This window comes from Rhinolophus sinicus, linkage group LG12, assembly GCF_036562045.2.
Source record: "Rhinolophus sinicus isolate RSC01 linkage group LG12, ASM3656204v1, whole genome shotgun sequence".
In the NCBI taxonomy this organism is placed as follows: domain Eukaryota; kingdom Metazoa; phylum Chordata; class Mammalia; order Chiroptera; family Rhinolophidae; genus Rhinolophus; species Rhinolophus sinicus.
The window spans coordinates 48,788,952-48,804,236 of NC_133761.1; the positions used below are offsets into that span (position 1 = coordinate 48,788,952).

At 41.2% G+C, this 15,285-nt stretch overlaps 1 protein-coding gene across 5 annotated transcripts in view; it reads left to right on the forward strand.

Moving 5' to 3' along the window:
* Window positions 1-15,285, forward strand: part of CHRM3 (cholinergic receptor muscarinic 3) — a 446,537-nt gene that overhangs the window by 194,829 nt on the left and 236,423 nt on the right. For all 5 annotated transcript variants that reach the window (XM_019746845.2, XM_019746847.2, XM_074316778.1 and 2 more), the window contains exon 3: window positions 6,473-6,535. The gene's annotated coding sequence lies outside the window, so the exon portion shown is untranslated. The remainder of the gene's footprint in view (window positions 1-6,472; window positions 6,536-15,285) is intronic.

Below are 15,285 nucleotides of genomic sequence, written 5' to 3' on the forward strand. Positions count from 1 at the left end.
TTCCTTGGAATTACAAATGAGTTAGTCTCCTAGGCCTACCCACAGATGTGTATGTCAGCTCACAACCAGCTCTAAATCCAATGTGGATAAATAGGTAGAAAATAATAATTTTCTGTATAAAAGGAAATATAAACATGTGTAAACTCATGGCTCCTATTTCTTCCCACCTCATTTCTGCCAGTGACACAGACTGTCCTTTTGACCACCCTGTCTCACGAGTTTTAAAAATATGATGAATCACATACAATAAATTACCCTTTCACTCTTTAATTCAGACATAGGCCCCCATAATGCCCAATGTTATGCACTGCCTTCAAATTAACTATACTATGAAAGTAAGTAAGGTTTCAAGATTTGTCTCTTTGTTTTTATCCTTACACTGAAAGATGTTGGCAAACAGGGGGATATATTGTCCTCATATATAGTCTACTTGAAGTTCAAAGTTCATTTTCAATTCACCACTTATAACCAAAGAACAAAATTCAGAAATGGTAGGACTTGGGCTAAGTGATTCTTTAATTCTTTTAGCTTCAACGTTCTATGATTTTAAAGACAACTAAAAAAAGAAAAGAAAAAAGCCAAAACTAGAGGCAAAGCTAGAGGTCACCTCCAGTAGGTTTTTGTTCACTGTAGAACTGAATATCAAATTAGGAGTGTATTAATCTGCTCAGGTGGCCATAACAAAATACCAACGACTGAGCAGCTTAAACAACAGGAATTTCTTCTTCTGGAGGCTGGTTGTCCAAAATCAAGGTGCCAGCAGGGTTGGTTTCTGGGGAGGCCTCTCTCCTAGGTTTGCAGACAGTGCCTTCTCATTGTGTCATCCCATGACCTTTTCTCTGTGTACAAGCAGAGAGAGAGAGAGAGAGAGAGAAAGAAAGAGAGAGAGAGAGAGGGAGAGGAAGTGAATGAGAGAGCTCTGACGTTTCTCTTCATCTTCTAAGGACTCCAGTCCTATCGGATTACAGCCTGGCACCCCTATGACCTTACTTAACCCTACTTACTCCCTTAAAGAACCCATCTCCAAATACAGTCACATGGGGAGCTTAGGACTTCCACATACGAATTTGAGAGGGATGCAATTCAGTCTGTAACAGGAAGAAAAATAAACATAGAATACTGTAGGATAATAAAATTGTGTATATTTTGTTTTATGCTAAGTTTCTCCTTTCTAAGTTTTCTTTGCATCTTTTAAAATAATATAGTGAAGTGACATTTAACTGCCTACTGCAGCCAACAGGCATAATTTTATAAGGTCATGAATTAGTTTATGAAATTGTTAAAATGACTTTATATTTAACATGTTATGTAAAATATATACATAAATCTCTTTAAAAAGTTATACTTAATACTACTTTAATTTTCTTTTTATTTTGTTTTAAAATAGCTTAATACTGAAGAACTGATTAAACCTCAGTTACCATGTTTTCCCGAAAATATGACCTAGCTGGACCATCAGCTCTAAAGCGTCATTTAGAACAAAAATTAATGTAAGACCCCATGTTATTTTACTATAATATAAGACTGGGTCTTATATAATATAATGTAATATAATATAATGTAATGTAATATAATATAGTATAATGTAATATAATATACCAGGTCTTATGTTAATTTTTGCTCCAAAAGACACATTAGAGCTGATTGCCTGGCTAGGTCTTATTTTCAGGGAAACACGGTAGATGCAAGAAATCAGTTTCCGTTATTTAACTGGCACTATAGAAATACTAGTTGTTAAAAACATCTTTTTCTGAATTATAAAAAAATAAAATATAGGAGAACACCAAAATCCCATCTAATTACACAAAAAGCCACAAGCTTACACAACCAACACGTATTAATATTGTTGATGAAATTCCTTTCACTCACATTTCTGTGTACATGGAGTGAAATGTGAAATTACAAAGTTCGGATAATACCTTTCACAAAATTTTTATATCCAGTTGAATTCAGCCTCGAACTTTTATCTCAACAGTATGAGATTAGTTCTGCTGAAACTGGATTGATAGGCAGTGTTTTTCCATGCACACAGGCAAACTTTTCTTCTCCCTTACTGCTCTCTGCCAAAATAGAAATGGGGAGCAGTACTTTTCTTTTCACTTAATTGTCTGTTGATATTACCTGAAATTTCTAGTACTGTTGGTGTGATGAGACTTTCTAAGCTTCTCAATACCCACTTTCACAGGCCTCAGGCTCAGGGATCTCTGAGAATTGAAAACGACCACCTGCAAGGCTCAGCCATGCTGTTTCTGTCAGTAAAGGAGAATTGTCCCCTCTGTTTGGTGCCTTCTGTGATTGTGTAGCCTTCAAGGGTTCTGATGGGGTCTTGGGACACCAGTGTTTGTAGTTCATGTTCCCTGAATCCTGGTTTGCTCTCCTCATTCTTATTTGAAGTGGGTCTTCCACCACCCCCACCCAGCACTCCTGCTCTGAAGGCTTTGCTTCACCGTCACCAGTCCACTCACCAGAACACTAAACCTTGCTGTGTTTCCTACCACTGGCTGTGGTCTTGTCTGCTGCTGTGGAGCACTGAGCCTACCACCATCCTGATGACAGCTAAGGAGATGCTGGAAGACTTCTAATGCTGTATCCCCATCAACCAGCCTGGGTCAGAACATTTCCTCAGACACTGCAGTCGGGGTGGTGGTAACACTCCTTGACAACAAACCCCACAGTGAGGTTTTTCTTCAGCTCCAGAGCACCATTCCCATGATTGTCTCCTCCCTCCCACAGCATTGTGTTCTCAGGAAGACCAGGAACGCCTGTCCATCTCAGAGCTCTCAGTGTCCACCAACAACTCCTGTGCCACTTGGACCAACCACGGCCCACCGAATATCCAGACAGCTCACAAAACTTCTCAAAAAAGCCATAGAGATTGCTGGACCTACTGAATCTTTATGCATTCAAACCAGAAGTGTTAATTTTGTAACTTGGATGACGAAATGGACAGAGGATGATGGAACATGGGAAAAGATGAAACAGCACCAAGTTTGCCTCAGTAATCCTTGCAGAGCTGTGATTGTACTGCAGAGACAGCAGGTGTCTGTTTCTTCATATGTAAAATGCAGATAACAATGGACAGGGCTGTGATGAGTAAATGGTTGGGTGTATGTGATTGGGTATATGTGAAGGGCTTGGAATAGCGTCTGGAATACAGTGAGGATGCAATAATTTTGCTGTTGCTGTTGTTGAGACTGGTGTGAGGGATTTGAAATTAAAAGGATCCAAGCTTATATATCAAGTTTAGCAATTACTTACGGGGCAACTTTGCGACAGTAACTAGATTCCTGAGCCTCATCTGCAAATTGGGAGTAATGACGAAGGAATGAATGATTTCATTCATAAGAACTAATCCGTGTTTTTATTAGTTATGTGTCCCCTTGTCTAGGTGGGATGGCTAAAAATGAGAAGATGGGCTCTGATGGGAGTAGATAAAGTACAACAGGACATCACAATGAACACAGAACTTAGTGCTGTTTTTGAATAAGAACTTAATGCAAACCAGACGTAGCATAATATATACACTTGGAACTATGTTTCCTATTTATATCCTGTTCCCATAAAACATGCTGTCAGGCTCAACTTTGTCAAAGCACTTGTTATTTAGATCTTTTGATAAGGCAGATTAAAAAAAACTAAAGATACACTGCAAAGTGAAAAAGGAGAATATTCTAGGTCCTCCCTGAGAGGCTAGGATCTAATTTCAGCTGAATACAAGAAGTTAAATTAGTTAATGGAGCTTATTTATTTCAAGACTGTGAGCAGGTATAATGCTGTCCAAGTCAGATGGCTCCAGAATCATTTATCAACCGCTTAGATTGGAAAACATCCACTCAAATGTTCTGCTTCTTCCTAGCGGTAAGAGCAATATGCATACTCAAAATAATTAGAAAGTAAGCAGATACGATTTTTAGGAAAAGTTTTAAGGAAATGGACAGTTCAGGTTATCATACTAAAAGTCCCAAATGGCTCCCTCATTGATGCTCTTCTCAGTCACCTCCACGAATGCTGGTGATCCGGCAGAAGCAGCTACTAATTTGAAGACATTAATAAGAGAGCCTGCATTTCTCAGTATGTATCCTAAATCAAAGTCATGTTTGTTGGCCTGTTGAGAGAAGCGTCTGCTCTGGCCTTCCATGATGACGTTCCGTCTCTGGCTTTGTTTTCCTATTTGTTAGACTAACTGCATGCTTATGACAACAGTCTCTGGAATCACCAATCATATTTTGATTATGTGATCTTTTCAGCCATGTTCGCAGGGCTTTGGAGGAGCCTGTCATCTGTATTCAGAGATTTGAAGTCAGCCCCTAAGTGAATGCCGTGTGCGATTCATTTGCAATGGACAGAACTGGAGGCTAGGGTGAAGGCCAGTTCCTGCACTGGTTGTCAAAATGAATGTTTTCCTGAGTTGAACTCTCCAGAAACATGGTCAGAAACACTGCAGAGTGTTCCATTTCAGTTATTGTTCTATAGTTCATTTAGTGAACACAGATTTTTATTAGCAGACACTTTAATGACTGAATAGTGTTTATTTCTATGTTATCATTAAGGGTACAACTTAATTTTATATTATTGAGACTTAAACATTTACGTATTTAAACTGATGTGAATCTCAGTATATAGTCATGTTGAGACCCCTAACTGTAAATTAGGCAATTATGTTCTGGATAATTGTTAATTTTTATTATAAATACCACATAACAAATACTTATTGAGCAACTACTATGTGCAAGACCCTTAGTCGGTTATTGTGAGAGGACTGACCCGTGCCTCCATGGAATTCACTACATACTCAACCTGTGGCTCATTAGATTGTATAAGGAATCTAAAGTGAAAGGTGAATTCTAGGCTCACTGGTTTGCCCCGTATGGCAGAAAACGTGTGTTTGTCCGATAGAGACAAGGAACAGAAATGACTCTGTCCTCCCCCATGAGTATTGTTTGATGACTGATCCATCAGTGCATCTAGTAGGAGTGGGAGTGTTAACACGATTGAGTTTTCTCCTGGAGTTCCAGTTGTACTCACAGTATTTCCTGAGGAGATGCCGATATCTGAAAGAGGCGAGGCAAGTAGTGGGAAGAGTCAGACTGCCTGGATTCAGGTGACCTCCACTCACTTACACTCTCAGCCTCAGTTTCCCCATGTATAAACTGAGTGGATCTCTTGAGGTGATCAGCTCCAGCCATTTCCTTCCTTAGGACACATGCTTCAGATTGGGGCTCCGGGAGAGAAGCAAGCTAACAGCACTCCCATGGCCAGGTGTCCCCCTTTTGCTGAGAGAGGGTCCCTTGATTGACAGTTCAACGCTGTGAGCAGCAGAGCCCCTAGAGAAAGGAGAAAGGGACACTGAGGCGACAAAGTAGTTGATGTTCTCTAAGGTAGTGCTTCTCAAACTGATGGGGGACCAATGACTTTTCTTTTTTCCCAATCCTTTGAAGATTGATACTTTAAAAACATGACAATGCAAAATACAAATCTATTTTTTCATTATTAAGTAAACATTTCTCTTCATTCCTGCACTTACCTTGTCCCAGGCCATACTCTCCCAGGCTGCACTAAGCTCCTGTTTTCCTTGCTGAGGAAATCCCTCCATAGGCACCTTGGACCCCTCTACTTGTCACCTCACAGCCTCCCGTCCGCTTGTCATCTGACTTCACCTTCACCATTCTGTGGAAACTGCAAGGTCCTCCTTTGAAAAATTCAATAATATCAGGTTTCACCCTCAAGTTCTCTAGTAGCACTTCCTCCTCCTTCCTGACCCCCTGTCCCCAAAGATGTCCTTCACAAGGACACACGTCCCTCCTTGTCCTCTCATGGAACTCGCTGCCTCTTTTTCTTTGTCTAGGTCAACCTTCTGAAAGAGATGCTTTCCTAAGACAGTCTTTCCTGGACTAAATGCCAGGCTTGGACAATTTAAAAATGTGAATATCAGTGTGCAACATGGAGAGAGGGGATTTTATTTAAGATTGGATTGTATCCTGTGTGAGAATTGGACTAATCATTAGATAACTGTATGTATATATTTCCAACAGTGTCTGGGAGAAGGTAGCCAACTGGAATTCCTAAGGCATCATTCCCATGACTTCTTTGAAAGTAGACAGGACTAACGTACTTGTTATACGTGGAAAGCACTATCTCTAACGTGGAAAATTAAGGGATGCGTAACTTCTTTTTTCCTCTCACTCTACTCATGTGTCCCTTCATTGTGACTGGAGCTTTGGAACTATAGGAAGAGCCATTCGCAGGAAGTTGATAGAAGCATTTATTTTGCCAATGACAGGTCCCTCACCTCTCTAACCACCTGTGCCCTCATTGGTCACATGAGATAGTTAGGTACCATGACCTAGGAGATCACTTTCAATAGAAAATTCTGTATTTTTCCTTCACTGTCTCAAATCTTGTGTAACCTATTGATTTTCCCTTTTCCAGGGTTCTGGCTATATGTTAACCCCATTTTCTTATTCTCTTCTAGCACCTGGGGTTTGATTACAAGCCAAATAAATGACATCCAGAACTTCCGCTGAGGTAGTATAAGGTAAGATCTTTTTGTTTTTTTCCATTGAATTATTTGCTTTAGAAAAGGGGGGTTGTGGTTTGATCTGAGAGGCCAGATTAATGAGGAATAGGAATTTCTAAGTTGATGTTTCTCAGTACATTTTGTAATTGCTACTATATGCGTCTTAATATAAATATTCAATTGTGCTTAACTTTTTGTGTCAATGAAGATACTTTTTTGCTTACTTGCTCATCAGATTCAAAGTTACAAAGAAGCTATGTTTGTTGAAACATGAAGAAGGTTGATTTTATTAAATACTCATTTGTATCTTAACTGTAGCAATATGGAATTTTTTGAAATACAATCATTCGCCGCCTCTAATGTCTCCATTAACAACAGACCATGTATGCCACAGTGGTCCCATAAGATTGTCATGGAACTAAATGTCCTGTAAGACATGGAAGGATTTGTGGTTTGGAGGATGTTTTTTTCCCTGACAGGAGCAGTATCTGTGGGGCTTGGTAATAAATGCCCCCTCACTCTCAGCTCCTCTGTTCTGAGTGCACAGATTACATCCCAGTCACTCAGCCCCTGACCTGTCTCAACACAGAGGAGCCTGTCCCCCCAGCGTTACACATTCAGAGGGAGCTGCAGCCCTCCCAGAGCTGGCTTGATGGTGTTCAGAGGACATGGCTGTAGTTCTTTATTGAGAACGTGAGATCCTGTACAGGACTCAGGTCTGCAGGAGCCACCTTCACAAGTGTCAAGTGCCACTGCCACTTTAGTGACAGCTTTCTGTGATGGTGTGGGACCAGCCTGTTCCTGTATTTTGGAAATATTTTCAGGCTGTAATGGTCTACAGCATAGATAAGTTTTATTTATTTCATCAGTTCAATGCCATCGAGAGCCCTTTGTGTCAAATAGGGTTAACAGAACCAAAAACCAATTTCCAAATTTAAATACCAAGTCCTTAGTTCTCCACCCTGTGCGTGTTAAACACCCTCTTTTTTATGAATACCACAGAGTTCCTTAATCTGACCACTGCTCCAGTACGTAAGAGCCCAAAGCACATCGTCATGATAACCCCGTATGTTCTTTTATCTCTTTATCTTGGTTTCTTATTCCTACTGGTCCTCAGGCCGCTTTCACTCCCTCCCAACAGTCACAATTAAGTGATCAATGCCTCACCAGCCAGTTTCTCCTCCATATTTCCCATCAGCCCAGCCCACATCCCTGTTCATGGAGCAGCACTGCCAGCTTCCGTGTCCTGTTTCTGACCTTGTTGGAAGGAAGCAGGGAAGCATAGTGTTGATAAAGTCCCCAGTAGTGGACAGCCACGTTCTAGGTCCTGACATTCACCCCCCACGCACGCACTGCCTCACCCAGAGCGACTTCCCGTCCTGCCAGCTCCACTCATGGGAAGTGCCCTGTACAGGTGGACATTGCATTATCTTTTTTAATACCATATTTTTACTGTACCTTTTCTATGTTTAGATATGTTTTGATACAGAAATATTTACCATTGTGCTACAGTTGCCTACAGCATTCAATATAGTAACGTGCTGTACAGGTTTGTAGCCCAGGAGAAATAGGCTGTACCATAGAGCCTAGATGTGTAGTCGGCTGTACCATCTAGGTTTGTGTAAGCACCTTTGTGATGTTTGCGCAACAATGAAATCGCCTAACAACACATTTCTCAGAGCAGACCCTTATCAATGCAGTGGTGGATGACTATGGGCAGAATGTTTACATTTTTAGCATAATGGGACCTCATAGCTTATCTAATCCATAGACGCTTAAATATCACTCCTTGGTTTGTATTGCCTTATTCAGAATGTTGTGCAAATCTGATTGTGAATACAAAGAGAGAGCAACATTGTGAAAAAGCTCAGTCTTTAAAATGTTCTCGTTAATAATCCTCTCTGTATTCAGCAGCCAGTGCTAACAGGCTACCTGACATCCTCTCTCCCCTTCTTCCTTCCTAAAAAATCCTGATATTCTGAAGGGCAGTAAACTATCTAGTTCAGAAACCCTCATCTCCCAGACTCCTTCACTGCAGCCAGTGGCCCAGCTCTGGCTGCTGAGCTCTGGGAGGCGGTCCAGCCCCTGGGAGGGCTTCCCTTCTTGATTTAATCCCCTGCCTGAATTAAAAGAGCAGATCTTCAAGAAGACACTATATTTGGAACATTGTTTTTTGTTATTAATAATACTCCGTCTTCCTACCTGAAAAGGCTATTTTTAAATCTGTAGCTGTGAGAGTTTAATTTATGAAAGTGATGAGTTGAATTTATGAAAGTGAATTTACTGAGTGGTGACACAGAGAGGGCAATGCCATTTATTAGTTACATTTCCTGAAAGAAGGCACCACTCCGTGCCACACAGGACCATACGGGTGAAATTCCTTTCCAGAGGAAACCATGCAAGATATTGAATGGGAACTGAGCTGAGTCAGGCAGGTAGTGATAGATGGTGGAAAAGTCCGTGGGCTGGAAAATACGAGACAGAAAATGCAGGTGACAGCCAGCTCTTTAGGAGCAATTTCACCTCTCTGGACCTTTGTTCTTTAGTTGTCAATTGAAAGTGTAGATATTCTGCCATTCGCTTAGTATAAACTAACAGCATTCCTCTTGGCTCTCTTTTGCTCATGCAGGGAATGCTGTGTCTACTGAAGCAAACTTTCTCCTTTGGGCCATTGAACCTACAGGTTACCTGTTTTTCCTTTTCCTTTTCTTTCTGTCAAATGCACTCTGAAGCTCTTCACTTCTGTGTTTTCTGCTCTGACCCTACTCCAAGTCTATCATTCTGTCTCGCCTGGACAACTGCCTGAGCTTCCTGGGGGTCCTCTGGCTCCCGTTCCTGCTGTACCAAGTCCATCTGAGTACAACAGCCAGCGTCTGGGGACGCAGATCAGAGCTTCTGACTCTTCTGTCTGACACCTGCTCAAATCCCTCGCCTCCTCACTGTACAGTTAGAGTGAAGCCCAAAATGCACTGCCATAACTTACGTGTCCTCCGATAGGGTTTCTACATGTACCTCTTCTTTCCTTCCTCTCCTCCCTCTCTCTCAGCGTCCCTGTGTTGTTTCTCTTCCTTGAACGTGTCCGTGTGCTCTTTCCCCTGGGGCCTAAACTGCAGTGCTCTGGCCCCGGCCCTTCCTTCAGAGCTCAGCGGCCTTCTCTAACCATGCTCTCAAAATGAGTGTTATCCCAAGCACCCAAATTTGATTCCTTTTAAAAGCTAGCAGTTTTATTTTTAAGGCGTGTTAACATACCCCCTTATGTATATGGAACAAATATGTATATAGCTTAAGGGATTTTGGCAGACACATTTGTTTCTAGTTTGCTGTTTATGTATCGCCACAGTGTGAGCTAAGTTCCGTGCAGGCAGGGCCTTGTCTGTTTTCTCACAGCCGAACCCACAGGGCCTTCAGGATGCCTGTTTCCTGAGGAGGGTGGCGCACATTCACTGACAGAAGGAAGGCAAAGGAAGAAAATGCCAAATGTCCCCCAAGAAATTAATCCATGCTTATAGATGTCCCTGGCATGCCTATTGCTTAGACCAGAAGGAAGGGAACAAAATAGAGGGGAAAATGAAAAACAGAATTTCTGGGAGGAACTGTCGACAGCAGTGCCCATGGAAATAGCAGGAAGTCCATGGGACGGACTGACCCCTCGGGCAGTCTCACTAGTAGCATTTCTGAGCTCTGATGATGAGCGATAGCACCAGTTCTTGGGTCTTACATCGATTCTTGGCTAAGCTGCCACATAGCGATGAGAAATGTGTATTGAATGAAAGCCCAAAAGAAAGAAATAATAAATTATTGAACTGCTCAGAGCAAAATGTTTCCTTTGGAAAAAAATGGGCATGATGATATCCCCTTGATGCCAATATTTAGTCCCTGTTAGTAACAGACATCCTAGCTAGAGTGAGTGTAAAAAATGCTCCATGAAAAGAACTCAGGCACTGCTCTAGGCATCTCCCTCAGAGCATTTCAGAGATCATTCCCTCTTCAACTAAATTGTCACAGTGACGATCCAGGATGGCACCCCATGCGCATGGATTAAAATGCTGATGGGAAAATGGAAACTAGAAAAGTGTCTCATCTGTCAGTTAAATGATGTAGCCTCGAGGTTAGATTACAGCAATTCGGGGCTTTTTGTTTCCTGCCAATTGAGATTTGACAGCTGTTTATAAAATATTTACATTCTTATTTCAGTCACATTCACAGCACTTTTGGGTCTTTGGAAAATGATAATTATATGTTAGGAAAATGTTAAAGAAAAAGTATAAAGCTGATCTGTGAAGGGGGTGAAACAACTGTTTTTAAAATTGTACAAAGGAAGGAAATCCACTTAATTAAAAGATACATGTCGACTAAAAGTCAGAAGTAATAGACCCTTGTGATCCCAAGATGTGATGTATGCATGTGGAGAGATACCCTCTCTGTGAGCTCTGGGCACCTCAGCTTGTAATCAGCTCTGTCTAGCTGGGTACATGCTTCTCCCCTTAGTCACTTCATTGTGCGCCTGGAATATTTCAGTGGCACAAGGGTAAATTAGATGGAATTTGGAGGCATCTATATGGAATGGGGTGAGAAAAATTCATTACATATTCTTCGTAGTAAAAGAAGAGAAAATAAAAAGTGTCGGGAAGAATACTATGTAAGTATTGACTTTACATAAAATTTCCAAATAAAATATTTTCACGTCTTAACGAGAAGTATAAATTCACATATAACTTGTTCTGAAGGATCAGGGTTATATTAGAAATAGTGACCTGTGATTCTTGATCGGGGGTGTCCCCACAGCCCTGACAGTCACTGTCTGCGTGATGCTTTGTAAGAACAAGTGGATGACAGAAAATTTAAAGCCTATTTTATAGTCCTTCAGAAGTTTCCTGCAATTGAAATTCTGTGTCATGACTATAACAGCTATTACTTTCTTTCACTGACAAATGTAATGTTGAAATTCCTTAGGATGAGGCAAATGATTTTGGCATCCAACCCAACTTTTCAGTATCGAGGATTTTAAACGTTAGTGGAAAGCGTATATTTTTTTTATAGCTGTCAACCCACACGTAGTTCGGACCCCACTGAAAGGGCATATTAGCTACAAATGGGCAAAAGTGGGCTTGACCTTGTCTGTGGAACCGGGAGCCAGAGGACATTGGTGGCCCTGTGCCACCCTGGCTCTTTCCTGCTCCTCCATGGGCCTCATTCTCGGGCTGTGCCTGTGAACACTGAACCTGGAAGTTCACCACATCTCTTCCCGCTGTGTCATAGCTGTGCTTTGGCCCCCTAGAGTCCCGGGGCACCAGAGGAGGTGAAGAGACCACCTAATGCCCTAGGAGTGAGCAGACATCGGCCTTTGGGCACTGGATTCTGGGGACCTGAGGATATGAAGCCTGGTGTAGGAGGGACTCACTCATCATGGCATTTCCCTTATAGAGGGTCATGGCCAGAGGAGAGTCAGAGGGGACCCCCTGATGTAGCACTTCTCAAACATGAATGTGTGTGTGTGATTACCTGCTAAAATGCAGATTCTGATTCCGAAGGGCTGAGGGGCCCTGAGCTCTTACATCTCGGAAGTCCCAGGTGAGGGGACTGAGTGCTCAAGTGAGGGGACTGACACTGACACCGAGTGCTCTCTGAGGAGCAAGGCTGTGGCACACAGGGCCCAGGCTGGGTCCTGGTACCTGGGTCTCAGAGCAGTACTAGACAGAAGTATCTGCTTTAGATGAAGACAGAGACGTGAGCCTGCTATGCAGAGCTGTCCTACCCCCAGAAACCTCCAGCCTAATCCTTCACACCCTGAATCTTCCCAGTTCTACACTATGCTTCTTGATAACCTGGACCTCCAGTCCCTCCATCAGCTCACAGCCCCATGTCCCTAAGGGGCAGCAGCTCAGCCTGTGCCCAGGCACTGAACTGGATGTCCAGGTGGCAGAGCTCTCCTTGCTGTGCTCAGAGCATTGTGGAGGGGCAGCAGGCACAAGGTCTCCTCATTATGCTTGCGGTCTGTGAGACCTGGAGCTCAGCACCAGACGGCGCCCAGCCACACCAGCCTCATGACTGGTGCCCCACCCAGGCACTGCCAGCCACACAGGGGTCTCAGGGCTCTGAGCCCAACCTGTGGGAATCCCTACAATTAGGTTCAAAACAGCACATGAAATGGAAGTGGTAAATCAAAAAGTTCTGTAACAAGATTGTAATATACTATAAGGGAATAGATTAAAAGATAAAATTAAACTTTTCAGAAATGACCCAATGAAAGCAATGCATTAAAAATATGCTTACATACTCATATATTTTCATAGGAACATTTGAACTGAAAGGAAAAGAAAATCCAAATCAGGAACAAAAGAAAATCAGAGACAGTATTTTTTTTTTTTTTTTGACATTCAATATTATATTAGTTTCGGGTATACAACATAGTGGTAAGACATTTATATAATTTATGCAGTAATCCCCCCTGACTAGTCTAGGATACACCTGGCACTATACATAGTTGTTGCAACATTATTGACTATATTCCCTGTGCTGTACTTTACATCTCCATGATTATTTTATAACTACTAATTTGTATTTCTTAATCCCGTCCCCTTTTTCACCCAGCATCCTCACCTCCCTTCCCTCTGGCAACCATCAGTTTGTTCTCTGTATTCATGAGTCTGTTTTTGTTTTGTTTGTTCATTTATTTTGTTCTTTAGATTCTGTGTGTAAGTGAGATCATATGGTATTTGTCTTTCTCAATCTGATGTATTTCACTTAGCATAGGTCCATTGATGTTGTCACAAATGGTACGATTTCATGCAGTTTTATGGCCGAGTAATAGTCTTTTGCATAAATGTACCGCAGTTTCTTTACCCATTTGTCTATTGACAGGCACTTGGGTTCGTTCCATATTTTGGTGTTGTAAATAGTGCTGTAATAAACATAGAGGTGCATATATCTTTTCAAATTAGTGTCTTGGATTTCTTCAGATAAATACCAAGAAGTGGAATTTCTGGGTCATAAGGTAATTGTATTTTTAATTTTTGAGGAAACTCTAAACCATGTTCCATAGTGGCTGCACCAGTTTACATTCACACCAACATGCATGAGGGTTCCCTTTTCTCCACATTCTTGCCAGCACTTGTTTGTTGATTTGTTGATGATAGCCATTCTGACAGGTGTGAGGTAATATCTCACTGTGGTTTTGATTTGCATTTTCTGATGATTAGTGATGTTGAGCATCTTTTCATATGTCTGTTGGCCATGTGTATGTCCTCTTTGGAGAAATGTCTAATCAGGTCCTCTGCCTATTTTTTAATTGGATTTTTTTTTTAGTGTTGAGTTGCATGAGTTTTTTATAAATTTTGGATATTAACCCCTTATCAGATGTATCATTGGCAAACATCTTTTTCCATTCGGTAGGTTCTCTTTTTGTTTTATTGATGTTTTCCGTGCTGTACAAAGACTTTTTAGTTTGATGTAGTCAGATTTGTTTATTTTTTTTGTTGTTTCCAACTTGCCAAAGGAGAGATACCAGAAAAAATATGACTAAGAGCAATATGTAAGAGTTTACTGCCTATGTTTTCTTCAAGGGGTTTTGTGGTTTTGTGTCTTACATTTAAGTCTTTAATCAATTTTGAGTTTATTCTTGTATATGGCATAAGAAGATGGCCCAGTTTCATTTATTTGCATGTATCTGTCCAGGTTCCCTAACCCCACTTATTGAATAGACTGTCTTTACTGCATTGTGTATTCTTCCCTCCTTTGTCATAGATTAAATGACTATATAGGTGTGGGTTTATTTCTGGGCTCTTTATTCTGTTTCATTGATTTTTGTGTCTGTCTGTTAGTTTTTATGCCAGTACCATGCTGTTTTGAATACTATAGCCTTGTAATATAGTTTGCTCTGAGGTAGCATGATATCTCCAGCTTTGTTCTTCTTTCTTAGGATTGCCATGGCTATTCAGGGTCTTTTATGACTCCATATAAATTTTAAGATTCTTTGTTGTAGTTCTGTGACAAATGCCATTTGATATGGATTGCATTGAACATGTAAATTGCTTTGGTTAGCATGTACATTTTAATGATCAGCATGGTATATGCTTCTATTTATTTGTATCTTCTTAAATTTCTTTCTTCAGTATCTTATAGTTTTTCATATACAGGTCTTTTCCCTCTTGGTTAAATTTATTCCTAGGTATTTATTTTTGTTTTTTGGATGCTATTGTAAATGGGATTGTTTTCTTAATTTCTTTCTCTGACAGTTCATTATTGGTGTATAAAAAAGGCAACTGATTTCTGAAAATTAATTCTGTGTCCTGCTACTTTGCTGAATTCATTTACCAGTTTTAATTTTTATTTGGTGGAATCCTTCAGGTTCTCTATATATGTAGTATCATGTCATCTGCAAATAATGACTGTTTTACTTCTTCCTTTCTGATTTGGATGCCTTTTATTTTGTTTTCTTGTCTGATTGCTGTGGCTAGGACTTCCAGTAATATGTTGAATCAACTGGTGAAAGTTGGCATCCTTGTTTTATTCCTGATCTCAAGGAGAACACTTTTAGCTATGTCTCCCAGTCTTTCCAGGTGGATTTATGTAGTAGGTGCCCTTTGGGGCTCAGTGGCATGGTCTCCCTAGTCACCTGTGCTGGTGCTCCAGGAGTGTCCCTTGTGTGGGTTTTATGTGCCCTCCTGTTATAGTAGAGGCTTAATTGCTATTGGCACATCAGTGGCTGGGATTGACCCTCAGGCTGACTGGCTGTAGGGTTTGGCCACATCCACGGCTTATGAGGTGCT